Source organism: Oryzias latipes, chromosome 2 (genome assembly GCF_053564925.1).
Source record: "Oryzias latipes strain Hd-rR chromosome 2, Olatipes_Hd-rR_3.1".
NCBI lineage: Eukaryota > Metazoa > Chordata > Actinopteri > Beloniformes > Adrianichthyidae > Oryzias > Oryzias latipes.
In genome coordinates, this window is record NC_136238.1 from 20823576 (window position 1) to 20845770 (window position 22195).

Here is a 22195-nt window from a genome sequence, read left to right on the forward strand (position 1 = left end):
TTCCGAAGATGGACATGAAGCTTTCACTGTTCTAAGACATCTTTGTCTTTTACATTGTAAACAGGGGAGAGCGCGAACGCAGTCCCCCACTACCACAAATTATGCAGTTGAGATTCCCACATTTGGGGAATTCACAAGGGTCAGCACGGTCAGGGTGCAATGACAGAGCCTCGCCTTGGGCAAACCACCTTCTTGATCATGGTGTCACCCCTGCCAGGTAAGTATGTCTTCTTGGGTTCAAACAAGGATGACTGCTTCCCCAGTCCTTGACTCTGGCAGTAGGTTTAGCAAGTGCCCCATGCATTTTCCTAATCCCCGAGTCAGACCCATGACCAATACTTTTTGCCATGTTAAAACACTGCTTGTGTTTTGTTATATTGTGTAAAGTTGACATACTTCTGTGAGCCCTGCTTTATGGCCGGAAAAAGAATTGTTTTACAGTTTCTTTTCCTGTTAAAAGAAACATTCATTGGCTTGTGGGTCCCCACCCCCACCCACCAGTGACATCAGAAGGCTGAGAACTTGTCTTCCAGCTGTGGAGCTTACTAAAGGCAGTACGTGTTCAACTTCCTGCTGAAAAGCAAATCTATGTGGAGCCAGCTCAATCAGTCATGAAACGCTTGGCAGAATCCCATAAGAAGATGTTAGTTGCCTGTCAGTGCAACACAAGACGTCTTGAGTTCAGTCAAAATTTAATGTTCTAAGGGTGTGGTTTCCATGCCCCCTTTGCTTGGCTCAGAGGCCACTTTTCTGGCTGCTGTTTCCTACTTGAGCTCAAACTTGCTGTGGAAAGAGATGTGACTTTTGCGTTGTCCCACATCCCCAATGCAAGGGAGGATTTTGTGGTGGTTTTCCACACCCAACGGCTGATGTCTTTTGCACCTGGCCAGCCATCTTTGTAAGGAAGGGACACTAACGCTAACGTCAGACGCATGCAAGCCAATGTAGCCTATAGACGGGCTCTGGTCCTGTCCAAGATCCAACAAAATGTAACGCGTATATATAGATAGGGATAGACAGAGAGAAAGCACTAGTTGCATCACACCTAAAACTGCTCACATTTTGCGTTCCGAAGATGGACATGAAGCTTTCACTGTTCTAAGACATCTTTGTTTTTTACATTGTAAACAGGGGAGAGCGCGAACGCAGTCCCCCACTACCACAAATTATGCAGTTGAGATTCCCACATTTGGGGAATTCACAAGGGTCAGCACGGTCAGGGTGCAATGACAGAGCCTCTCCTTGGGCAAACCACCTTCTTGATCATGGTGTCACCCCTGCCAGGTAAGTATGTCTTCTTGGGTTCAAACAAGGATGACTGCTTCCCCAGTCCTTGACTCTGGCAGTAGGTTTAGCAAGTGCCCCATGCATTTTCCTAATCCCCGAGTCAGACCCATGACCAATACTTTTTGCCATGTTAAAACACTGCTTGTGTTTTGTTATATTGTGTAAAGTTGACATACTTCTGTGAGCCCTGCTTTATGGCCGGAAAAAGAATTGTTTTACAGTTTCTTTTCCTGTTAAAAGAAACATTCATTGGCTTGTGGGTCCCCATCCCCACCCACCAGTGACATCAGAAGGCTGAGAACTTGTCTTCCAGCTGTGGAGCTTACTAAAGGCAGTACGTGTTCAACTTCCTGCTGAAAAGCAAATCTATGTGGAGCCAGCTCAATCAGTCATGAAACGCTTGGCAGAATCCCATAAGAAGATGTTAGTTGCCTGTCAGTGCAACACAAGACGTCTTGAGTTCAGTCAAAATTGAATGTTCTAAGGGTGTGGTTTCCATGCCCCCTTTGCTTGGCTCAGAGGCCACTTTTCTGGCTGTTGTTTCCTACTTGAGCTCAATCTTGCTTTGGAAAGAGATGTGACTTTTGCGTTGTCCCACATCCCCAATGCAAGGGAGGATTTTGTGGTGGTTTTCCACACCCAACGGCTGATGTCTTTTGCACCTGGCCAGCCATCTTTGTAAGGAAGGGACACTAACGCTAACGTCAGACGCATGCAAGCCAATGTAGCCTATAGACGGGCTCTGGTCCTGTCCAAGATCCAACAAAATGTAACGCGTATATATAGATAGGGATAGAGAGAGAGAAAGCACTAGTTGCATCACACCTAAAACTGCTCACATTTTGCATTCCGAAGATGGACATGAAGCTTTCACTGTTCTAAGACATCTTTGTCTTTTACATTGTAAACAGGGGAGAGCGCGAACGCAGTCCCCCACTACCACAAATTATGCAGTTGAGATTCCCACATTTGGGGAATTCACAAGGGTCAGCACGGTCAGGGTGCAATGACAGAGCCTCGCCTTGGGCAAACCACCTTCTTGATCATGGTGTCACCCATGCCAGGTAAGTATGTCTTCTTGGGTTCAAACAAGGATGACTGCTTCCCCAGTCCTTGACTCTGGCAGTAGGTTTAGCAAGTGCCCCATGCATTTTCCTAATCCCCGAGTCAGACCCATGACCAATACTTTTTGCCATGTTAAAACACTGCTTGTGTTTTGTTATATTGTGTAAAGTTGACATACTTCTGTGAGCCCTGCTTTATGGCCGGAAAAAGAATTGTTTTACAGTTTCTTTTCCTGTTAAAAGAAACATTCATTGGCTTGTGGGTCCCCATCCCCACCCACCAGTGACATCAGAAGGCTGAGAACTTGTCTTCCAGCTGTGGAGCTTACTAAAGGCAGTACGTGTTCAACTTCCTGCTGAAAAGCAAATCTATGTGGAGCCAGCTCAATCAGTCATGAAACGCTTGGCAGAATCCCATAAGAAGATGTTAGTTGCCTGTCAGTGCAACACAAGACGTCTTGAGTTCAGTCAAAATTGAATGTTCTAAGGGTGTGGTTTCCATGCCCCCTTTGCTTGGCTCAGAGGCCACTTTTCTGGCTGTTGTTTCCTACTTGAGCTCAAACTTGCTGTGGAAAGAGATGTGACTTTTGCGTTGTCCCACATCCCCAATGCAAGGGAGGATTTTGTGGTGGTTTTCCACACCCAACGGCTGATGTCTTTTGCACCTGGCCAGCCATCTTTGTAAGGAAGGGACACTAACGCTAACGTCAGACGCATGCAAGCCAATGTAGCCTATAGACGGGCTCTGGTCCTGTCCAAGATCCAACAAAATGTAACGCGTATATATAGATAGGGATAGACAGAGAGAAAGCACTAGTTGCATCACACCTAAAACTGCTCACATTTTGCGTTCCGAAGATGGACATGAAGCTTTCACTGTTCTAAGACATCTTTGTTTTTTACATTGTAAACAGGGGAGAGCGCGAACGCAGTCCCCCACTACCACAAATTATGCAGTTGAGATTCCCACATTTGGGGAATTCACAAGGGTCAGCACGGTCAGGGTGCAATGACAGAGCCTCTCCTTGGGCAAATCACCTTCTTGATCATGGTGTCACCCCTGCCAGGTAAGTATGTCTTCTTGGGTTCAAACAAGGATGACTGCTTCCCCAGTCCTTGACTCTGGCAGTAGGTTTAGCAAGCATTTTCCTAATCCCCGAGTCAGACCCATGACCAATACTTTTTGCCATGTTAAAACACTGCTTGTGTTTTGTTATATTGTGTAAAGTTGACATACTTCTGTGAGCCCTGCTTTATGGCCGGAAAAAGAATTGTTTTACAGTTTCTTTTCCTGTTAAAAGAAACATTCATTGGCTTGTGGGTCCCCATCCCCACCCACCAGTGACATCAGAAGGCTGAGAACTTGTCTTCCAGCTGTGGAGCTTACTAAAGGCAGTACGTGTTCAACTTCCTGCTGAAAAGCAAATCTATGTGGAGCCAGCTCAATCAGTCATGAAACGCTTGGCAGAATCCCATAAGAAGATGTTAGTTGCCTGTCAGTGCAACACAAGACGTCTTGAGTTCAGTCAAAATTGAATGTTCTAAGGGTGTGGTTTCCATGCCCCCTTTGCTTGGCTCAGAGGCCACTTTTCTGGCTGTTGTTTCCTACTTGAGCTCAAACTTGCTGTGGAAAGAGATGTGACTTTTGCGTTGTCCCACATCCCCAATGCAAGGGAGGATTTTGTGGTGGTTTTCCACACCCAACGGCTGATGTCTTTTGCACCTGGCCAGCCATCTTTGTAAGGAAGGGACACTAACGCTAACGTCAGACGCATGCAAGCCAATGTAGCCTATAGACGGGCTCTGGTCCTGTCCAAGATCCAACAAAATGTAACGCGTATATATAGATAGGGATAGACAGAGAGAAAGCACTAGTTGCATCACACCTAAAACTGCTCACATTTTGCGTTCCGAAGATGGACATGAAGCTTTCACTGTTCTAAGACATCTTTGTTTTTTACATTGTAAACAGGGGAGAGCGCGAACGCAGTCCCCCACTACCACAAATTATGCAGTTGAGATTCCCACATTTGGGGAATTCACAAGGGTCAGCACGGTCAGGGTGCAATGACAGAGCCTCTCCTTGGGCAAATCACCTTCTTGATCATGGTGTCACCCCTGCCAGGTAAGTATGTCTTCTTGGGTTCAAACAAGGATGACTGCTTCCCCAGTCCTTGACTCTGGCAGTAGGTTTAGCAAGCATTTTCCTAATCCCCGAGTCAGACCCATGACCAATACTTTTTGCCATGTTAAAACACTGCTTGTGTTTTGTTATATTGTGTAAAGTTGACATACTTCTGTGAGCCCTGCTTTATGGCCGGAAAAAGAATTGTTTTACAGTTTCTTTTCCTGTTAAAAGAAACATTCATTGGCTTGTGGGTCCCCATCCCCACCCACCAGTGACATCAGAAGGCTGAGAACTTGTCTTCCAGCTGTGGAGCTTACTAAAGGCAGTATGTGTTCAACTTCCTGCTGAAAAGCAAATCTATGTGGAGCCAGCTCAATCAGTCATGAAACGCTTGGCAGAATCCCATAAGAAGATGTTAGTTGCCTGTCAGTGCAACACAAGACGTCTTGAGTTCAGTCAAAATTGAATGTTCTAAGGGTGTGGTTTCCATGCCCCCTTTGCTTGGCTCAGAGGCCACTTTTCTGGCTGTTGTTTCCTACTTGAGCTCAAACTTGCTGTGGAAAGAGATGTGACTTTTGCGTTGTCCCACATCCCCAATGCAAGCGAGGATTTTGTGGTGGTTTTCCACACCCAACGGCTGATGTCTTTTGCACCTGGCCAGCCATCTTTGTAAGGAAGGGACACTAACGCTAACGTCAGACGCATGCAAGCCAATGTAGCCTATAGACGGGCTCTGGTCCTGTCCAAGATCCAACAAAATGTAACGCGTATATATAGATAGGGATAGACAGAGAGAAAGCACTAGTTGCATCACACCTAAAACTGCTCACATTTTGCGTTCCGAAGATGGACATGAAGCTTTCACTGTTCTAAGACATCTTTGTTTTTTACATTGTAAACAGGGGAGAGCGCGAACGCAGTCCCCCACTACCACAAATTATGCAGTTGAGATTCCCACATTTGGGGAATTCACAAGGGTCAGCACGGTCAGGGTGCAATGACAGAGCCTCGCCTTGGGCAAACCACCTTCTTGATCATGGTGTCACCCCTGCCAGGTAAGTATGTCTTCTTGGGTTCAAACAAGGATGACTGCTTCCCCAGTCCTTGACTCTGGCAGTAGGTTTAGCAAGTGCCCCATGCATTTTCCTAATCCCCGAGTCAGACCCATGACCAATACTTTTTGCCATGTTAAAACACTGCTTGTGTTTTGTTATATTGTGTAAAGTTGACATACTTCTGTGAGCCCTGCTTTATGGCCGGAAAAAGAATTGTTTTACAGTTTCTTTTCCTGTTAAAAGAAACATTCATTGGCTTGTGGGTCCCCATCCCCACCCACCAGTGACATCAGAAGGCTGAGAACTTGTCTTCCAGCTGTGGAGCTTACTAAAGGCAGTACGTGTTCAACTTCCTGCTGAAAAGCAAATCTATGTGGAGCCAGCTCAATCAGTCATGAAACGCTTGGCAGAATCCCATAAGAAGATGTTAGTTGCCTGTCAGTGCAACACAAGACGTCTTGAGTTCAGTCAAAATTGAATGTTCTAAGGGTGTGGTTTCCATGCCCCCTTTGCTTGGCTCAGAGGCCACTTTTCTGGCTGTTGTTTCCTACTTGAGCTCAAACTTGCTTTGTAAAGAGATGTGACTTTTGCGTTGTCCCACATCCCCAATGCAAGGGAGGATTTTGTGGTGGTTTTCCACACCCAACGGCTGATGTCTTTTGCACCTGGCCAGCCATCTTTGTAAGGAAGGGACACTAACGCTAACGTCAGACGCATGCAAGCCAATGTAGCCTATAGACGGGCTCTGGTCCTGTCCAAGATCCAACAAAATGTAACGCGTATATATAGATAGGGATAGAGAGAGAGAAAGCACTAGTTGCATCACACCTAAAACTGCTCACATTTTGCATTCCGAAGATGGACATGAAGCTTTCACTGTTCTAAGACATCTTTGTCTTTTACATTGTAAACAGGGGAGAGCGCGAACGCAGTCCCCCACTACCACAAATTATGCAGTTGAGATTCCCACATTTGGGGAATTCACAAGGGTCAGCACGGTCAGGGTGCAATGACAGAGCCTCGCCTTGGGCAAACCACCTTCTTGATCATGGTGTCACCCCTGCCAGGTAAGTATGTCTTCTTGGGTTCAAACAAGGATGACTGCTTCCCCAGTCCTTGACTCTGGCAGTAGGTTTAGCAAGTGCCCCATGCATTTTCCTAATCCCCGAGTCAGACCCATGACCAATACTTTTTGCCATGTTAAAACACTGCTTGTGTTTTGTTATATTGTGTAAAGTTGACATACTTCTGTGAGCCCTGCTTTATGGCCGGAAAAAGAATTGTTTTACAGTTTCTTTTCCTGTTAAAAGAAACATTCATTGGCTTGTGGGTCCCCATCCCCACCCACCAGTGACATCAGAAGGCTGAGAACTTGTCTTCCAGCTGTGGAGCTTACTAAAGGCAGTACGTGTTCAACTTCCTGCTGAAAAGCAAATCTATGTGGAGCCAGCTCAATCAGTCATGAAACGCTTGGCAGAATCCCATAAGAAGATGTTAGTTGCCTGTCAGTGCAACACAAGACGTCTTGAGTTCAGTCAAAATTGAATGTTCTAAGGGTGTGGTTTCCATGCCCCCTTTGCTTGGCTCAGAGGCCACTTTTCTGGCTGTTGTTTCCTACTTGAGCTCAAACTTGCTGTGGAAAGAGATGTGACTTTTGCGTTGTCCCACATCCCCAATGCAAGGGAGGATTTTGTGGTGGTTTTCCACACCCAACGGCTGATGTCTTTTGCACCTGGCCAGCCATCTTTGTAAGGAAGGGACACTAACGCTAACGTCAGACGCATGCAAGCCAATGTAGCCTATAGACGGGCTCTGGTCCTGTCCAAGATCCAACAAAATGTAACGCGTATATATAGATATAGATAGGGATAGAGAGAGAGAAAGCACTAGTTGCATCACACCTAAAACTGCTCACATTTTGCATTCCGAAGATGGACATGAAGCTTTCACTGTTCTAAGACATCTTTGTCTTTTACATTGTAAACAGGGGAGAGCGCGAACGCAGTCCCCCACTACCACAAATTATGCAGTTGAGATTCCCACATTTGGGGAATTCACAAGGGTCAGCACGGTCAGGGTGCAATGACAGAGCCTCGCCTTGGGCAAACCACCTTGTTGATCATGGTGTCACCCCTGCCAGGTAAGTATGTCTTCTTGGGTTCAAACAAGGATGACTGCTTCCCCAGTCCTTGACTCTGGCAGTAGGTTTAGCAAGTGCCCCATGCATTTTCCTAATCCCCGAGTCAGACCCATGACCAATACTTTTTGCCATGTTAAAACACTGCTTGTGTTTTGTTATATTGTGTAAAGTTGACATACTTCTGTGAGCCCTGCTTTAAGGCCGGAAAAAGAATTGTTTTACAGTTTCTTTTCCTGTTAAAAGAAACATTCATTGGCTTGTGGGTCCCCATCCCCACCCACCAGTGACATCAGAAGGCTGAGAACTTGTCTTCCAGCTGTGGAGCTTACTAAAGGCAGTACGTGTTCAACTTCCTGCTGAAAAGCAAATCTATGTGGAGCCAGCTCAATCAGTCATGAAACGCTTGGCAGAATCCCATAAGAAGATGTTAGTTGCCTGTCAGTGCAACACAAGACGTCTTGAGTTCAGTCAAAATTGAATGTTCTAAGTGTGTGGTTTCCATGCCCCCTTTGCTTGGCTCAGAGGCCACTTTTGTGGCTGTTGTTTCCTACTTGAGTTCAAACTTGCTTTGGAAAGAGATGTGACTTTTGCGTTGTCCCACATCCCCAATGCAAGGGAGGATTTTGTGGTGGTTTTCCACACCCAACGGCTGATGTGTTTTGCACCTGGCCAGCCATCTTTGTAAGGAAGGGACACTAACGCTAACGTCAGACGCATGCAAGCCAATGTAGCCTATAGACGGGCTCTGGTCCTGTCCAAGATCCAACAAAATGTAACGCGTATATATAGATAGGGATAGAGAGAGAGAAAGCACTAGTTGCATCACACCTAAAACTGCTCACAGTTTGCGTTCCGAAGATGGACATGAAGCTTTCACTGTTCTAAGACATCTTTGTCTTTTACATTGTAAACAGGGGAGAGCGCGAACGCAGTCCCCCACTACCACAAATTATGCAGTTGAGATTCCCACATTTGGGGAATTCACAAGGGTCAGCACGGTCAGGGTGCAATGACAGAGCCTCGCCTTGGGCAAACCACCTTCTTGATCATGGTGTCACCCCTGCCAGGTAAGTATGTCTTCTTGGGTTCAAACAAGGATGACTGCTTCCCCAGTCCTTGACTCTGGCAGTAGGTTTAGCAAGTGCCCCATGCATTTTCCTAATCCCCGAGTCAGACCCATGACCAATACTTTTTGCCATGTTAAAACACTGCTTGTGTTTTGTTATATTGTGTAAAGTTGACATACTTCTGTGAGCCCTGCTTTATGGCCGGAAAAAGAATTGTTTTACAGTTTCTTTTCCTGTTAAAAGAAACATTCATTGGCTTGTGGGTCCCCATCCCCACCCACCAGTGACATCAGAAGGCTGAGAACTTGTCTTCCAGCTGTGGAGCTTACTAAAGGCAGTACGTGTTCAACTTCCTGCTGAAAAGCAAATCTATGTGGAGCCAGCTCAATCAGTCATGAAACGCTTGGCAGAATCCCATAAGAAGATGTTAGTTGCCTGTCAGTGCAACACAAGACGTCTTGAGTTCAGTCAAAATTGAATGTTCTAAGGGTGTGGTTTCCATGCCCCCTTTGCTTGGCTCAGAGGCCACTTTTCTGGCTGTTGTTTCCTACTTGAGCTCAAACTTGCTTTGGAAAGAGATGTGACTTTTGCGTTGTCCCACATCCCCAATGCAAGGGAGGATTTTGTGGTGGTTTTCCACACCCAACGGCTGATGTCTTTTGCACCTGGCCAGCCATCTTTGTAAGGACGGGACACTAACGCTAACGTCAGACGCATGCAAGCCAATGTAGCCTATAGACGGGCTCTGGTCCTGTCCAAGATCCAACAAAATGTAACGCGTATATATAGATAGGGATAGAGAGAGAGAAAGCACTAGTTGCATCACACCTAAAACTGCTCACATTTTGCATTCCGAAGATGGACATGAAGCTTTCACTGTTCTAAGACATCTTTGTCTTTTACATTGTAAACAGGGGAGAGCGCGAACGCAGTCCCCCACTACCACAAATTATGCAGTTGAGATTCCCACATTTGGGGAATTCACAAGGGTCAGCACGGTCAGGGTGCAATGACAGAGCCTCGCCTTGGGCAAACCACCTTCTTGATCATGGTGTCACCCCTGCCAGGTAAGTATGTCTTCTTGGGTTCAAACAAGGATGACTGCTTCCCCAGTCCTTGACTCTGGCAGTAGGTTTAGCAAGTGCCCCATGCATTTTCCTAATCCCCGAGTCAGACCCATGACCAATACTTTTTGCCATGTTAAAACACTGCTTGTGTTTTGTTATATTGTGTAAAGTTGACATACTTCTGTGAGCCCTGCTTTATGGCCGGAAAAAGAATTGTTTTACAGTTTCTTTTCCTGTTAAAAGAAACATTCATTGGCTTGTGGGTCCCCATCCCCACCCACCAGTGACATCAGAAGGCTGAGAACTTGTCTTCCAGCTGTGGAGCTTACTAAAGGCAGTACGTGTTCAACTTCCTGCTGAAAAGCAAATCTATGTGGAGCCAGCTCAATCAGTCATGAAACGCTTGGCAGAATCCCATAAGAAGATGTTAGTTGCCTGTCAGTGCAACACAAGACGTCTTGAGTTCAGTCAAAATTGAATGTTCTAAGGGTGTGGTTTCCATGCCCCCTTTGCTTGGCTCAGAGGCCACTTTTCTGGCTGTTGTTTCCTACTTGAGCTCAAACTTGCTGTGGAAAGAGATGTGACTTTTGCGTTGTCCCACATCCCCAATGCAAGGGAGGATTTTGTGGTGGTTTTCCACACCCAACGGCTGATGTCTTTTGCACCTGGCCAGCCATCTTTGTAAGGAAGGGACACTAACGCTAACGTCAGACGCATGCAAGCCAATGTAGCCTATAGACGGGCTCTGGTCCTGTCCAAGATCCAACAAAATGTAACGCGTATATATAGATATAGATAGGGATAGAGAGAGAGAAAGCACTAGTTGCATCACACCTAAAACTGCTCACATTTTGCATTCCGAAGATGGACATGAAGCTTTCACTGTTCTAAGACATCTTTGTCTTTTACATTGTAAACAGGGGAGAGCGCCAACGCAGTCCCCCACTACCACAAATTATGCAGTTGAGATTCCCACATTTGGGGAATTCACAAGGGTCAGCACGGTCAGGGTGCAATGACAGAGCCTCGCCTTGGGCAAACCACCTTCTTGATCATGGTGTCACCCCTGCCAGGTAAGTATGTCTTCTTGGGTTCAAACAAGGATGACTGCTTCCCCAGTCCTTGACTCTGGCAGTAGGTTTAGCAAGTGCCCCATGCATTTTCCTAATCCCCGAGTCAGACCCATGACCAATACTTTTTGCCATGTTAAAACACTGCTTGTGTTTTGTTATATTGTGTAAAGTTGACATACTTCTGTGAGCCCTGCTTTAAGGCCGGAAAAAGAATTGTTTTACAGTTTCTTTTCCTGTTAAAAGAAACATTCATTGGCTTGTGGGTCCCCATCCCCACCCACCAGTGACATCAGAAGGCTGAGAACTTGTCTTCCAGCTGTGGAGCTTACTAAAGGCAGTACGTGTTCAACTTCCTGCTGAAAAGCAAATCTATGTGGAGCCAGCTCAATCAGTCATGAAACGCTTGGCAGAATCCCATAAGAAGATGTTAGTTGCCTGTCAGTGCAACACAAGACGTCTTGAGTTCAGTCAAAATTGAATGTTCTAAGGGTGTGGTTTCCATGCCCCCTTTGCTTGGCTCAGAGGCCACTTTTCTGGCTGTTGTTTCCTACTTGAGTTCAAACTAGCTTTGGAAAGAGATGTGACTTTTGCGTTGTCCCACATCCCCAATGCAAGGGAGGATTTTGTGGTGGTTTTCCACACCCAACGGCTGATGTGTTTTGCACCTGGCCAGCCATCTTTGTAAGGAAGGGACACTAACGCTAACGTCAGACGCATGCAAGCCAATGTAGCCTATAGACGGGCTCTGGTCCTGTCCAAGATCCAACAAAATGTAACGCGTATATATAGATAGGGATAGAGAGAGAGAAAGCACTAGTTGCATCACACCTAAAACTGCTCACATTTTGCATTCCGAAGATGGACATGAAGCTTTCACTGTTCTAAGACATCTTTGTCTTTTACATTGTAAACAGGGGAGAGCGCGAACGCAGTCCCCCACTACCACAAATTATGCAGTTGAGATTCCCACATTTGGGGAATTCACAAGGGTCAGCACGGTCAGGGTGCAATGACAGAGCCTCGCCTTGGGCAAACCACCTTCTTGATCATGGTGTCACCCCTGCCAGGTAAGTATGTCTTCTTGGGTTCAAACAAGGATGACTGCTTCCCCAGTCCTTGACTCTGGCAGTAGGTTTAGCAAGTGCCCCATGCATTTTCCTAATCCCCGAGTCAGACCCATGACCAATACTTTTTGCCATGTTAAAACACTGCTTGTGTTTTGTTATATTGTGTAAAGTTGACATACTTCTGTGAGCCCTGCTTTATGGCCGGAAAAAGAATTGTTTTACAGTTTCTTTTCCTGTTAAAAGAAACATTCATTGGCTTGTGGGTCCCCATCCCCACCCACCAGTGACATCAGAAGGCTGAGAACTTGTCTTCCAGCTGTGGAGCTTACTAAAGGCAGTACGTGTTCAACTTCCTGCTGAAAAGCAAATCTATGTGGAGCCAGCTCAATCAGTCATGAAACGCTTGGCAGAATCCCATAAGAAGATGTTAGTTGCCTGTCAGTGCAACACAAGACGTCTTGAGTTCAGTCAAAATTGAATGTTCTAAGGGTGTGGTTTCCATGCCCCCTTTGCTTGGCTCAGAGGCCACTTTTCTGGCTGTTGTTTCCTACTTGAGCTCAAACTTGCTTTGGAAAGAGATGTGACTTTTGCGTTGTCCCACATCCCCAATGCAAGGGAGGATTTTGTGGTGGTTTTCCACACCCAACGGCTGATGTCTTTTGCACCTGGCCAGCCATCTTTGTAAGGAAGGGACACTAACGCTAACGTCAGACGCATGCAAGCCAATGTAGCCTATAGACGGGCTCTGGTCCTGTCCAAGATCCAACAAAATGTAACGCGTATATATAGATAGGGATAGAGAGAGAGAAAGCACTAGTTGCATCACACCTAAAACTGCTCACATTTTGCGTTCCGAAGATGGACATGAAGCTTTCACTGTTCTAAGACATCTTTGTCTTTTACATTGTAAACAGGGGAGAGCGCGAACGCAGTCCCCCACTACCACAAATTATGCAGTTGAGATTCCCACATTTGGGGAATTCACAAGGGTCAGCACGGTCAGGGTGCAATGACAGAGCCTCGCCTTGGGCAAACCACCTTCTTGATCATGGTGTCACCCCTGCCAGGTAAGTATGTCTTCTTGGGTTCAAACAAGGATGACTGCTTCCCCAGTCCTTGACTCTGGCAGTAGGTTTAGCAAGTGCCCCATGCATTTTCCTAATCCCCGAGTCAGACCCATGACCAATACTTTTTGCCATGTTAAAACACTGCTTGTGTTTTGTTATATTGTGTAAAGTTGACATACTTCTGTGAGCCCTGCTTTATGGCCGGAAAAAGAATTGTTTTACAGTTTCTTTTCCTGTTAAAAGAAACATTCATTGGCTTGTGGGTCCCCATCCCCACCCACCAGTGACATCAGAAGGCTGAGAACTTGTCTTCCAGCTGTGGAGCTTACTAAAGGCAGTACGTGTTCAACTTCCTGCTGAAAAGCAAATCTATGTGGAGCCAGCTCAATCAGTCATGAAACGCTTGGCAGAATCCCATAAGAAGATGTTAGTTGCCTGTCAGTGCAACACAAGACGTCTTGAGTTCAGTCAAAATTGAATGTTCTAAGGGTGTGGTTTCCATGCCCCCTTTGCTTGGCTCAGAGGCCACTTTTCTGGCTGTTGTTTCCTACTTGAGCTCAAACTTGCTGTGGAAAGAGATGTGACTTTTGCGTTGTCCCACATCCCCAATGCAAGGGAGGATTTTGTGGTGGTTTTCCACACCCAACGGCTGATGTCTTTTGCACCTGGCCAGCCATCTTTGTAAGGAAGGGACACTAACGCTAACGTCAGACGCATGCAAGCCAATGTAGCCTATAGACGGGCTCTGGTCCTGTCCAAGATCCAACAAAATGTAACGCGTATATATAGATAGGGATAGAGAGAGAGAAAGCACTAGTTGCATCACACCTAAAACTGCTCACATTTTGCATTCCGAAGATGGACATGAAGCTTTCACTGTTCTAAGACATCTTTGTCTTTTACATTGTAAACAGGGGAGAGCGCGAACGCAGTCCCCCACTACCACAAATTATGCAGTTGAGATTCCCACATTTGGGGAATTCACAAGGGTCAGCACGGTCAGGGTGCAATGACAGAGCCTCGCCTTGGGCAAACCACCTTCTTGATCATGGTGTCACCCCTGCCAGGTAAGTATGTCTTCTTGGGTTCAAACAAGGATGACTGCTTCCCCAGTCCTTGACTCTGGCAGTAGGTTTAGCAAGTGCCCCATGCATTTTCCTAATCCCCGAGTCAGACCCATGACCAATACTTTTTGCCATGTTAAAACACTGCTTGTGTTTTGTTATATTGTGTAAAGTTGACATACTTCTGTGAGCCCTGCTTTATGGCCGGAAAAAGAATTGTTTTACAGTTTCTTTTCCTGTTAAAAGAAACATTCATTGGCTTGTGGGTCCCCATCCCCACCCACCAGTGACATCAGAAGGCTGAGAACTTGTCTTCCAGCTGTGGAGCTTACTAAAGGCAGTACGTGTTCAACTTCCTGCTGAAAAGCAAATCTATGTGGAGCCAGCTCAATCAGTCATGAAACGCTTGGCAGAATCCCATAAGAAGATGTTAGTTGCCTGTCAGTGCAACACAAGACGTCTTGAGTTCAGTCAAAATTGAATGTTCTAAGGGTGTGGTTTCCATGCCCCCTTTGCTTGGCTCAGAGGCCACTTTTCTGGCTGTTGTTTCCTACTTGAGCTCAAACTTGCTGTGGAAAGAGATGTGACTTTTGCGTTGTCCCACATCCCCAATGCAAGGGAGGATTTTGTGGTGGTTTTCCACACCCAACGGCTGATGTCTTTTGCACCTGGCCAGCCATCTTTGTAAGGAAGGGACACTAACGCTAACGTCAGACGCATGCAAGCCAATGTAGCCTATAGACGGGCTCTGGTCCTGTCCAAGATCCAACAAAATGTAACGCGTATATATAGATAGGGATAGAGAGAGAGAAAGCACTAGTTGCATCACACCTAAAACTGCTCACATTTTGCATTCCGAAGATGGACATGAAGCTTTCACTGTTCTAAGACATCTTTGTCTTTTACATTGTAAACAGGGGAGAGCGCGAACGCAGTCCCCCACTACCACAAATTATGCAGTTGAGATTCCCACATTTGGGGAATTCACAAGGGTCAGCACGGTCAGGGTGCAATGACAGAGCCTCGCCTTGGGCAAACCACCTTCTTGATCATGGTGTCACCCCTGCCAGGTAAGTATGTCTTCTTGGGTTCAAACAAGGATGACTGCTTCCCCAGTCCTTGACTCTGGCAGTAGGTTTAGCAAGTGCCCCATGCATTTTCCTAATCCCCGAGTCAGACCCATGACCAATACTTTTTGCCATGTTAAAACACTGCTTGTGTTTTGTTATATTGTGTAAAGTTGACATACTTCTGTGAGCCCTGCTTTAAGGCCGGAAAAAGAATTGTTTTACAGTTTCTTTTCCTGTTAAAAGAAACATTCATTGGCTTGTGGGTCCCCATCCCCACCCACCAGTGACATCAGAAGGCTGAGAACTTGTCTTCCAGCTGTGGAGCTTACTAAAGGCAGTACGTGTTCAACTTCCTGCTGAAAAGCAAATCTATGTGGAGCCAGCTCAATCAGTCATGAAACGCTTGGCAGAATCCCATAAGAAGATGTTAGTTGCCTGTCAGTGCAACACAAGACGTCTTGAGTTCAGTCAAAATTGAATGTTCTAAGGGTGTGGTTTCCATGCCCCCTTTGCTTGGCTCAGAGGCCACTTTTGTGGCTGTTGTTTCCTACTTGAGTTCAAACTTGCTTTGGAAAGAGATGTGACTTTTGCGTTGTCCCACATCCCCAATGCAAGGGAGGATTTTGTGGTGGTTTTCCACACCCAACGGCTGATGTGTTTTGCACCTGGCCAGCCATCTTTGTAAGGAAGGGACACTAACGCTAACGTCAGACGCATGCAAGCCAATGTAGCCTATAGACGGGCTCTGGTCCTGTCCAAGATCCAACAAAATGTAACACGTATATATAGATAGGGATAGAGAGAGAGAAAGCACTAGTTGCATCACACCTAAAACTGCTCACATTTTGCATTCCGAAGATGGACATGAAGCTTTCACTGTTCTAAGACATCTTTGTCTTTTACATTGTAAACAGGGGAGAGCGCGAACGCAGTCCCCCACTACCACAAATTATGCAGTTGAGATTCCCACATTTGGGGAATTCACAAGGGTCAGCACGGTCAGGGTGCAATGACAGAGCCTCGCCTTGGGCAAACCACCTTCTTGATCATGGTGTCACCCCTGCCAGGTAAGTATGTCTTCTTGGGTTCAAACAAGGATGACTGCTTCCCCAGTCCTTGACTCTGGCAGTAGGTTTAGCAAGTGCCCCATGCATTTTCCTAATCCCCGAGTCAGACCCATGACCAATACTTTTTGCCATGTTAAAACACTGCTTGTGTTTTGTTATATTGTGTAAAGTTGACATACTTCTGTGAGCCCTGCTTTATGGCCGGAAAAAGAATTGTTTTACAGTTTCTTTTCCTGTTAAAAGAAACATACATTGGCTTGTGGGTCCCCATCCCCACCCACCAGTGACATCAGAAGGCTGAGAACTTGTCTTCCAGCTGTGGAGCTTACTAAAGGCAGTACGTGTTCAACTTCCTGCTGAAAAGCAAATCTATGTGGAGCCAGCTCAATCAGTCATGAAACGCTTGGCAGAATCCCATAAGAAGATGTTAGTTGCCTGTCAGTGCAACACAAGACGTCTTGAGTTCAGTCAAAATTGAATGTTCTAAGGGTGTGGTTTCCATGCCCCCTTTGCTTGGCTCAGAGGCCACTTTTCTGGCTGTTGTTTCCTACTTGAGCTCAAACTTGCTTTGGAAAGAGATGTGACTTTTGCGTTGTCCCACATCCCCAATGCAAGGGAGGATTTTGTGGTGGTTTTCCACACCCAACGGCTGATGTCTTTTGCACCTGGCCAGCCATCTTTGTAAGGAAGGGACACTAACGCTAACGTCAGACGCATGCAAGCCAATGTAGCCTATAGACGGGCTCTGGTCCTGTCCAAGATCCAACAAAATGTAACGCGTATATATAGATAGGGATAGAGAGAGAGAAAGCACTAGTTGCATCACACCTAAAACTGCTCACATTTTGCGTTCCGAAGATGGACATGAAGCTTTCACTGTTCTAAGACATCTTTGTCTTTTACATTGTAAACAGGGGAGAGCGCGAACGCAGTCCCCCACTACCACAAATTATGCAGTTGAGATTCCCACATTTGGGGAATTCACAAGGGTCAGCACGGTCAGGGTGCAATGACAGAGCCTCGCCTTGGGCAAACCACCTTCTTGATCATGGTGTCACCCCTGCCAGGTAAGTATGTCTTCTTGGGTTCAAACAAGGATGACTGCTTCCCCAGTCCTTGACTCTGGCAGTAGGTTTAGCAAGTGCCCCATGCATTTTCCTAATCCCCGAGTCAGACCCATGACCAATACTTTTTGCCATGTTAAAACACTGCTTGTGTTTTGTTATATTGTGTAAAGTTGACATACTTCTGTGAGCCCTGCTTTATGGCCGGAAAAAGAATTGTTTTACAGTTTCTTTTCCTGTTAAAAGAAACATTCATTGGCTTGTGGGTCCCCATCCCCACCCACCAGTGACATCAGAAGGCTGAGAACTTGTCTTCCAGCTGTGGAGCTTACTAAAGGCAGTACGTGTTCAACTTCCTGCTGAAAAGCAAATCTATGTGGAGCCAGCTCAATCAGTCATGAAACGCTTGGCAGAATCCCATAAGAAGATGTTAGTTGCCTGTCAGTGCAACACAAGACGTCTTGAGTTCAGTCAAAATTGAATGTTCTAAGGGTGTGGTTTCCATGCCCCCTTTGCTTGGCTCAGAGGCCACTTTTCTGGCTGTTGTTTCCTACTTGAGCTCAAACTTGCTGTGGAAAGAGATGTGACTTTTGCGTTGTCCCACATCCCCAATGCAAGGGAGGATTTTGTGGTGGTTTTCCACACCCAACGGCTGATGTCTTTTGCACCTGGCCAGCCATCTTTGTAAGGAAGGGACACTAACGCTAACGTCAGACGCATGCAAGCCAATGTAGCCTATAGACGGGCTCTGGTCCTGTCCAAGATCCAACAAAATGTAACGCGTATATATAGATAGGGATAGAGAGAGAGAAAGCACTAGTTGCATCACACCTAAAACTGCTCACATTTTGCATTCCGAAGATGGACATGAAGCTTTCACTGTTCTAAGACATCTTTGTCTTTTACATTGTAAACAGGGGAGAGCGCGAACGCAGTCCCCCACTACCACAAATTATGCAGTTGAGATTCCCACATTTGGGGAATTCACAAGGGTCAGCACGGTCAGGGTGCAATGACAGAGCCTCGCCTTGGGCAAACCACCTTCTTGATCATGGTGTCACCCCTGCCAGGTAAGTATGTCTTCTTGGGTTCAAACAAGGATGACTGCTTCCCCAGTCCTTGACTCTGGCAGTAGGTTTAGCAAGTGCCCCATGCATTTTCCTAATCCCCGAGTCAGACCCATGACCAATACTTTTTGCCATGTTAAAACACTGCTTGTGTTTTGTTATATTGTGTAAAGTTGACATACTTCTGTGAGCCCTGCTTTATGGCCGGAAAAAGAATTGTTTTACAGTTTCTTTTCCTGTTAAAAGAAACATTCATTGGCTTGTGGGTCCCCATCCCCACCCACCAGTGACATCAGAAGGCTGAGAACTTGTCTTCCAGCTGTGGAGCTTACTAAAGGCAGTACGTGTTCAACTTCCTGCTGAAAAGCAAATCTATGTGGAGCCAGCTCAATCAGTCATGAAACGCTTGGCAGAATCCCATAAGAAGATGTTAGTTGCCTGTCAGTGCAACACAAGACGTCTTGAGTTCAGTCAAAATTGAATGTTCTAAGGGTGTGGTTTCCATGCCCCCTTTGCTTGGCTCAGAGGCCACTTTTCTGGCTGTTGTTTCCTACTTGAGCTCAAACTTGCTGTGGAAAGAGATGTGACTTTTGCGTTGTCCCACATCCCCAATGCAAGGGAGGATTTTGTGGTGGTTTTCCACACCCAACGGCTGATGTCTTTTGCACCTGGCCAGCCATCTTTGTAAGGAAGGGACACTAACGCTAACGTCAGACGCATGCAAGCCAATGTAGCCTATAGACGGGCTCTGGTCCTGTCCAAGATCCAACAAAATGTAACGCGTATATATAGATAGGGATAGAGAGAGAGAAAGCACTAGTTGCATCACACCTAAAACTGCTCACATTTTGCATTCCGAAGATGGACATGAAGCTTTCACTGTTCTAAGACATCTTTGTCTTTTACATTGTAAACAGGGGAGAGCGCGAACGCAGTCCCCCACTACCACAAATTATGCAGTTGAGATTCCCACATTTGGGGAATTCACAAGGGTCAGCACGGTCAGGGTGCAATGACAGAGCCTCGCCTTGGGCAAACCACCTTCTTGATCATGGTGTCACCCCTGCCAGGTAAGTATGTCTTCTTGGGTTCAAACAAGGATGACTGCTTCCCCAGTCCTTGACTCTGGCAGTAGGTTTAGCAAGTGCCCCATGCATTTTCCTAATCCCCGAGTCAGACCCATGACCAATACTTTTTGCCATGTTAAAACACTGCTTGTGTTTTGTTATATTGTGTAAAGTTGACATACTTCTGTGAGCCCTGCTTTAAGGCCGGAAAAAGAATTGTTTTACAGTTTCTTTTCCTGTTAAAAGAAACATTCATTGGCTTGTGGGTCCCCATCCCCACCCACCAGTGACATCAGAAGGCTGAGAACTTGTCTTCCAGCTGTGGAGCTTACTAAAGGCAGTACGTGTTCAACTTCCTGCTGAAAAGCAAATCTATGTGGAGCCAGCTCAATCAGTCATGAAACGCTTGGCAGAATCCCATAAGAAGATGTTAGTTGCCTGTCAGTGCAACACAAGACGTCTTGAGTTCAGTCAAAATTGAATGTTCTAAGGGTGTGGTTTCCATGCCCCCTTTGCTTGGCTCAGAGGCCACTTTTGTGGCTGTTGTTTCCTACTTGAGTTCAAACTTGCTTTGGAAAGAGATGTGACTTTTGCGTTGTCCCACATCCCCAATGCAAGGGAGGATTTTGTGGTGGTTTTCCACACCCAACGGCTGATGTGTTTTGCACCTGGCCAGCCATCTTTGTAAGGAAGGGACACTAACGCTAACGTCAGACGCATGCAAGCCAATGTAGCCTATAGACGGGCTCTGGTCCTGTCCAAGATCCAACAAAATGTAACACGTATATATAGATAGGGATAGAGAGAGAGAAAGCACTAGTTGCATCACACCTAAAACTGCTCACATTTTGCATTCCGAAGATGGACATGAAGCTTTCACTGTTCTAAGACATCTTTGTCTTTTACATTGTAAACAGGGGAGAGCGCGAACGCAGTCCCCCACTACCACAAATTATGCAGTTGAGATTCCCACATTTGGGGAATTCACAAGGGTCAGCACGGTCAGGGTGCAATGACAGAGCCTCGCCTTGGGCAAACCACCTTCTTGATCATGGTGTCACCCCTGCCAGGTAAGTATGTCTTCTTGGGTTCAAACAAGGATGACTGCTTCCCCAGTCCTTGACTCTGGCAGTAGGTTTAGCAAGTGCCCCATGCATTTTCCTAATCCCCGAGTCAGACCCATGACCAATACTTTTTGCCATGTTAAAACACTGCTTGTGTTTTGTTATATTGTGTAAAGTTGACATACTTCTGTGAGCCCTGCTTTATGGCCGGAAAAAGAATTGTTTTACAGTTTCTTTTCCTGTTAAAAGAAACATACATTGGCTTGTGGGTCCCCATCCCCACCCACCAGTGACATCAGAAGGCTGAGAACTTGTCTTCCAGCTGTGGAGCTTACTAAAGGCAGTACGTGTTCAACTTCCTGCTGAAAAGCAAATCTATGTGGAGCCAGCTCAATCAGTCATGAAACGCTTGGCAGAATCCCATAAGAAGATGTTAGTTGCCTGTCAGTGCAACACAAGACGTCTTGAGTTCAGTCAAAATTGAATGTTCTAAGGGTGTGGTTTCCATGCCCCCTTTGCTTGGCTCAGAGGCCACTTTTCTGGCTGTTGTTTCCTACTTGAGCTCAAACTTGCTTTGGAAAGAGATGTGACTTTTGCGTTGTCCCACATCCCCAATGCAAGGGAGGATTTTGTGGTGGTTTTCCACACCCAACGGCTGATGTCTTTTGCACCTGGCCAACCATCTTTGTAAGGAAGGGACACTAACGCTAACGTCAGACGCATGCAAGCCAATGTAGCCTATAGACGGGCTCTGGTCCTGTCCAAGATCCAACAAAATGTAACGCGTATATATAGATATAGATAGGGATAGAGAGAGAGAAAGCACTAGTTGCATCACACCTAAAACTGCTCACATTTTGCATTCCGAAGATGGACATGAAGCTTTCACTGTTCTAAGACATCTTTGTCTTTTACATTGTAAACAGGGGAGAGCGCGAACGCAGTCCCCCACTACCACAAATTATGCAGTTGAGATTCCCACATTTGGGGAATTCACAAGGGTCAGCACGGTCAGGGTGCAATGACAGAGCCTCGCCTTGGGCAAACCACCTTCTTGATCATGGTGTCACCCCTGCCAGGTAAGTATGTCTTCTTGGGTTCAAACAAGGATGACTGCTTCCCCAGTCCTTGACTCTGGCAGTAGGTTTAGCAAGTGCCCCATGCATTTTCCTAATCCCAGAGTCAGACCCATGACCAATACTTTTTGCCATGTTAAAACACTGCTTGTGTTTTGTTATATTGTGTAAAGTTGACATACTTCTGTGAGCCCTGCTTTATGGCCGGAAAAAGAATTGTTTTACAGTTTCTTTTCCTGTTAAAAGAAACATTCATTGGCTTGTGGGTCCCCATCCCCACCCACCAGTGACATCAGAAGGCTGAGAACTTGTCTTCCAGCTGTGGAGCTTACTAAAGGCAGTACGTGTTCAACTTCCTGCTGAAAAGCAAATCTATGTGGAGCCAGCTCAATCAGTCATGAAACGCTTGGCAGAATCCCATAAGAAGATGTTAGTTGCCTGTCAGTGCAACACAAGACGTCTTGAGTTCAGTCAAAATTGAATGTTCTAAGGGTGTGGTTTCCATGCCCCCTTTGCTTGGCTCAGAGGCCACTTTTCTGGCTGTTGTTTCCTACTTGAGCTCAAACTTGCTGTGGAAAGAGATGTGACTTTTGCGTTGTCCCACATCCCCAATGCAAGGGAGGATTTTGTGGTGGTTTTCC

The 22195-nt window shown here is 46.2% G+C and overlaps 21 non-coding genes across 21 annotated transcripts; all 21 read right to left on the reverse strand.

Annotated features, from left to right (window-relative positions):
• Nucleotides 1-61: 61 nt before the first annotated feature.
• LOC144990783 (U1 spliceosomal RNA) lies at nucleotides 62-225 on the reverse strand. Its single transcript, XR_013654734.1, has one exon. It is a non-coding gene; the product is annotated as a U1 spliceosomal RNA (small nuclear RNA).
• A 903-nt stretch (nucleotides 226-1128) lies between these two features.
• LOC144990589 (U1 spliceosomal RNA) lies at nucleotides 1129-1292 on the reverse strand. Its single transcript, XR_013654546.1, has one exon. It is a non-coding gene; the product is annotated as a U1 spliceosomal RNA (small nuclear RNA).
• A 903-nt stretch (nucleotides 1293-2195) lies between these two features.
• LOC144990658 (U1 spliceosomal RNA) lies at nucleotides 2196-2359 on the reverse strand. The gene has a single exon (XR_013654617.1). It is a non-coding gene; the product is annotated as a U1 spliceosomal RNA (small nuclear RNA).
• Nucleotides 2360-3262: 903 nt separating this feature from the next.
• LOC144990643 (U1 spliceosomal RNA) lies at nucleotides 3263-3426 on the reverse strand. Its single transcript, XR_013654602.1, has one exon. It is a non-coding gene; the product is annotated as a U1 spliceosomal RNA (small nuclear RNA).
• Nucleotides 3427-4320: 894 nt separating this feature from the next.
• LOC144990644 (U1 spliceosomal RNA) lies at nucleotides 4321-4484 on the reverse strand. The gene has a single exon (XR_013654603.1). It is a non-coding gene; the product is annotated as a U1 spliceosomal RNA (small nuclear RNA).
• Nucleotides 4485-5378: 894 nt separating this feature from the next.
• LOC144990784 (U1 spliceosomal RNA) lies at nucleotides 5379-5542 on the reverse strand. The gene has a single exon (XR_013654735.1). It is a non-coding gene; the product is annotated as a U1 spliceosomal RNA (small nuclear RNA).
• A 903-nt stretch (nucleotides 5543-6445) lies between these two features.
• LOC144990785 (U1 spliceosomal RNA) lies at nucleotides 6446-6609 on the reverse strand. The gene has a single exon (XR_013654736.1). It is a non-coding gene; the product is annotated as a U1 spliceosomal RNA (small nuclear RNA).
• Nucleotides 6610-7518: 909 nt separating this feature from the next.
• LOC144990609 (U1 spliceosomal RNA) lies at nucleotides 7519-7682 on the reverse strand. Its single transcript, XR_013654567.1, has one exon. It is a non-coding gene; the product is annotated as a U1 spliceosomal RNA (small nuclear RNA).
• Nucleotides 7683-8585: 903 nt separating this feature from the next.
• LOC144990786 (U1 spliceosomal RNA) lies at nucleotides 8586-8749 on the reverse strand. The gene has a single exon (XR_013654737.1). It is a non-coding gene; the product is annotated as a U1 spliceosomal RNA (small nuclear RNA).
• Nucleotides 8750-9652: 903 nt separating this feature from the next.
• LOC144990787 (U1 spliceosomal RNA) lies at nucleotides 9653-9816 on the reverse strand. Its single transcript, XR_013654738.1, has one exon. It is a non-coding gene; the product is annotated as a U1 spliceosomal RNA (small nuclear RNA).
• A 909-nt stretch (nucleotides 9817-10725) lies between these two features.
• Nucleotides 10726-10889, reverse strand: LOC144990612 (U1 spliceosomal RNA). The gene has a single exon (XR_013654570.1). It is a non-coding gene; the product is annotated as a U1 spliceosomal RNA (small nuclear RNA).
• A 903-nt stretch (nucleotides 10890-11792) lies between these two features.
• On the reverse strand, nucleotides 11793-11956 carry LOC144990542 (U1 spliceosomal RNA). The gene has a single exon (XR_013654492.1). It is a non-coding gene; the product is annotated as a U1 spliceosomal RNA (small nuclear RNA).
• Nucleotides 11957-12859: 903 nt separating this feature from the next.
• On the reverse strand, nucleotides 12860-13023 carry LOC144990543 (U1 spliceosomal RNA). The gene has a single exon (XR_013654493.1). It is a non-coding gene; the product is annotated as a U1 spliceosomal RNA (small nuclear RNA).
• Nucleotides 13024-13926: 903 nt separating this feature from the next.
• On the reverse strand, nucleotides 13927-14090 carry LOC144990544 (U1 spliceosomal RNA). Its single transcript, XR_013654494.1, has one exon. It is a non-coding gene; the product is annotated as a U1 spliceosomal RNA (small nuclear RNA).
• A 903-nt stretch (nucleotides 14091-14993) lies between these two features.
• Nucleotides 14994-15157, reverse strand: LOC144990545 (U1 spliceosomal RNA). Its single transcript, XR_013654496.1, has one exon. It is a non-coding gene; the product is annotated as a U1 spliceosomal RNA (small nuclear RNA).
• A 903-nt stretch (nucleotides 15158-16060) lies between these two features.
• LOC144990546 (U1 spliceosomal RNA) lies at nucleotides 16061-16224 on the reverse strand. Its single transcript, XR_013654497.1, has one exon. It is a non-coding gene; the product is annotated as a U1 spliceosomal RNA (small nuclear RNA).
• Nucleotides 16225-17127: 903 nt separating this feature from the next.
• LOC144990548 (U1 spliceosomal RNA) lies at nucleotides 17128-17291 on the reverse strand. Its single transcript, XR_013654499.1, has one exon. It is a non-coding gene; the product is annotated as a U1 spliceosomal RNA (small nuclear RNA).
• A 903-nt stretch (nucleotides 17292-18194) lies between these two features.
• On the reverse strand, nucleotides 18195-18358 carry LOC144990549 (U1 spliceosomal RNA). Its single transcript, XR_013654500.1, has one exon. It is a non-coding gene; the product is annotated as a U1 spliceosomal RNA (small nuclear RNA).
• A 903-nt stretch (nucleotides 18359-19261) lies between these two features.
• Nucleotides 19262-19425, reverse strand: LOC144990550 (U1 spliceosomal RNA). The gene has a single exon (XR_013654501.1). It is a non-coding gene; the product is annotated as a U1 spliceosomal RNA (small nuclear RNA).
• A 903-nt stretch (nucleotides 19426-20328) lies between these two features.
• On the reverse strand, nucleotides 20329-20492 carry LOC144990551 (U1 spliceosomal RNA). Its single transcript, XR_013654502.1, has one exon. It is a non-coding gene; the product is annotated as a U1 spliceosomal RNA (small nuclear RNA).
• Nucleotides 20493-21401: 909 nt separating this feature from the next.
• On the reverse strand, nucleotides 21402-21565 carry LOC144990552 (U1 spliceosomal RNA). The gene has a single exon (XR_013654503.1). It is a non-coding gene; the product is annotated as a U1 spliceosomal RNA (small nuclear RNA).
• Between the last annotated feature and the right edge of the window lie 630 nt (nucleotides 21566-22195).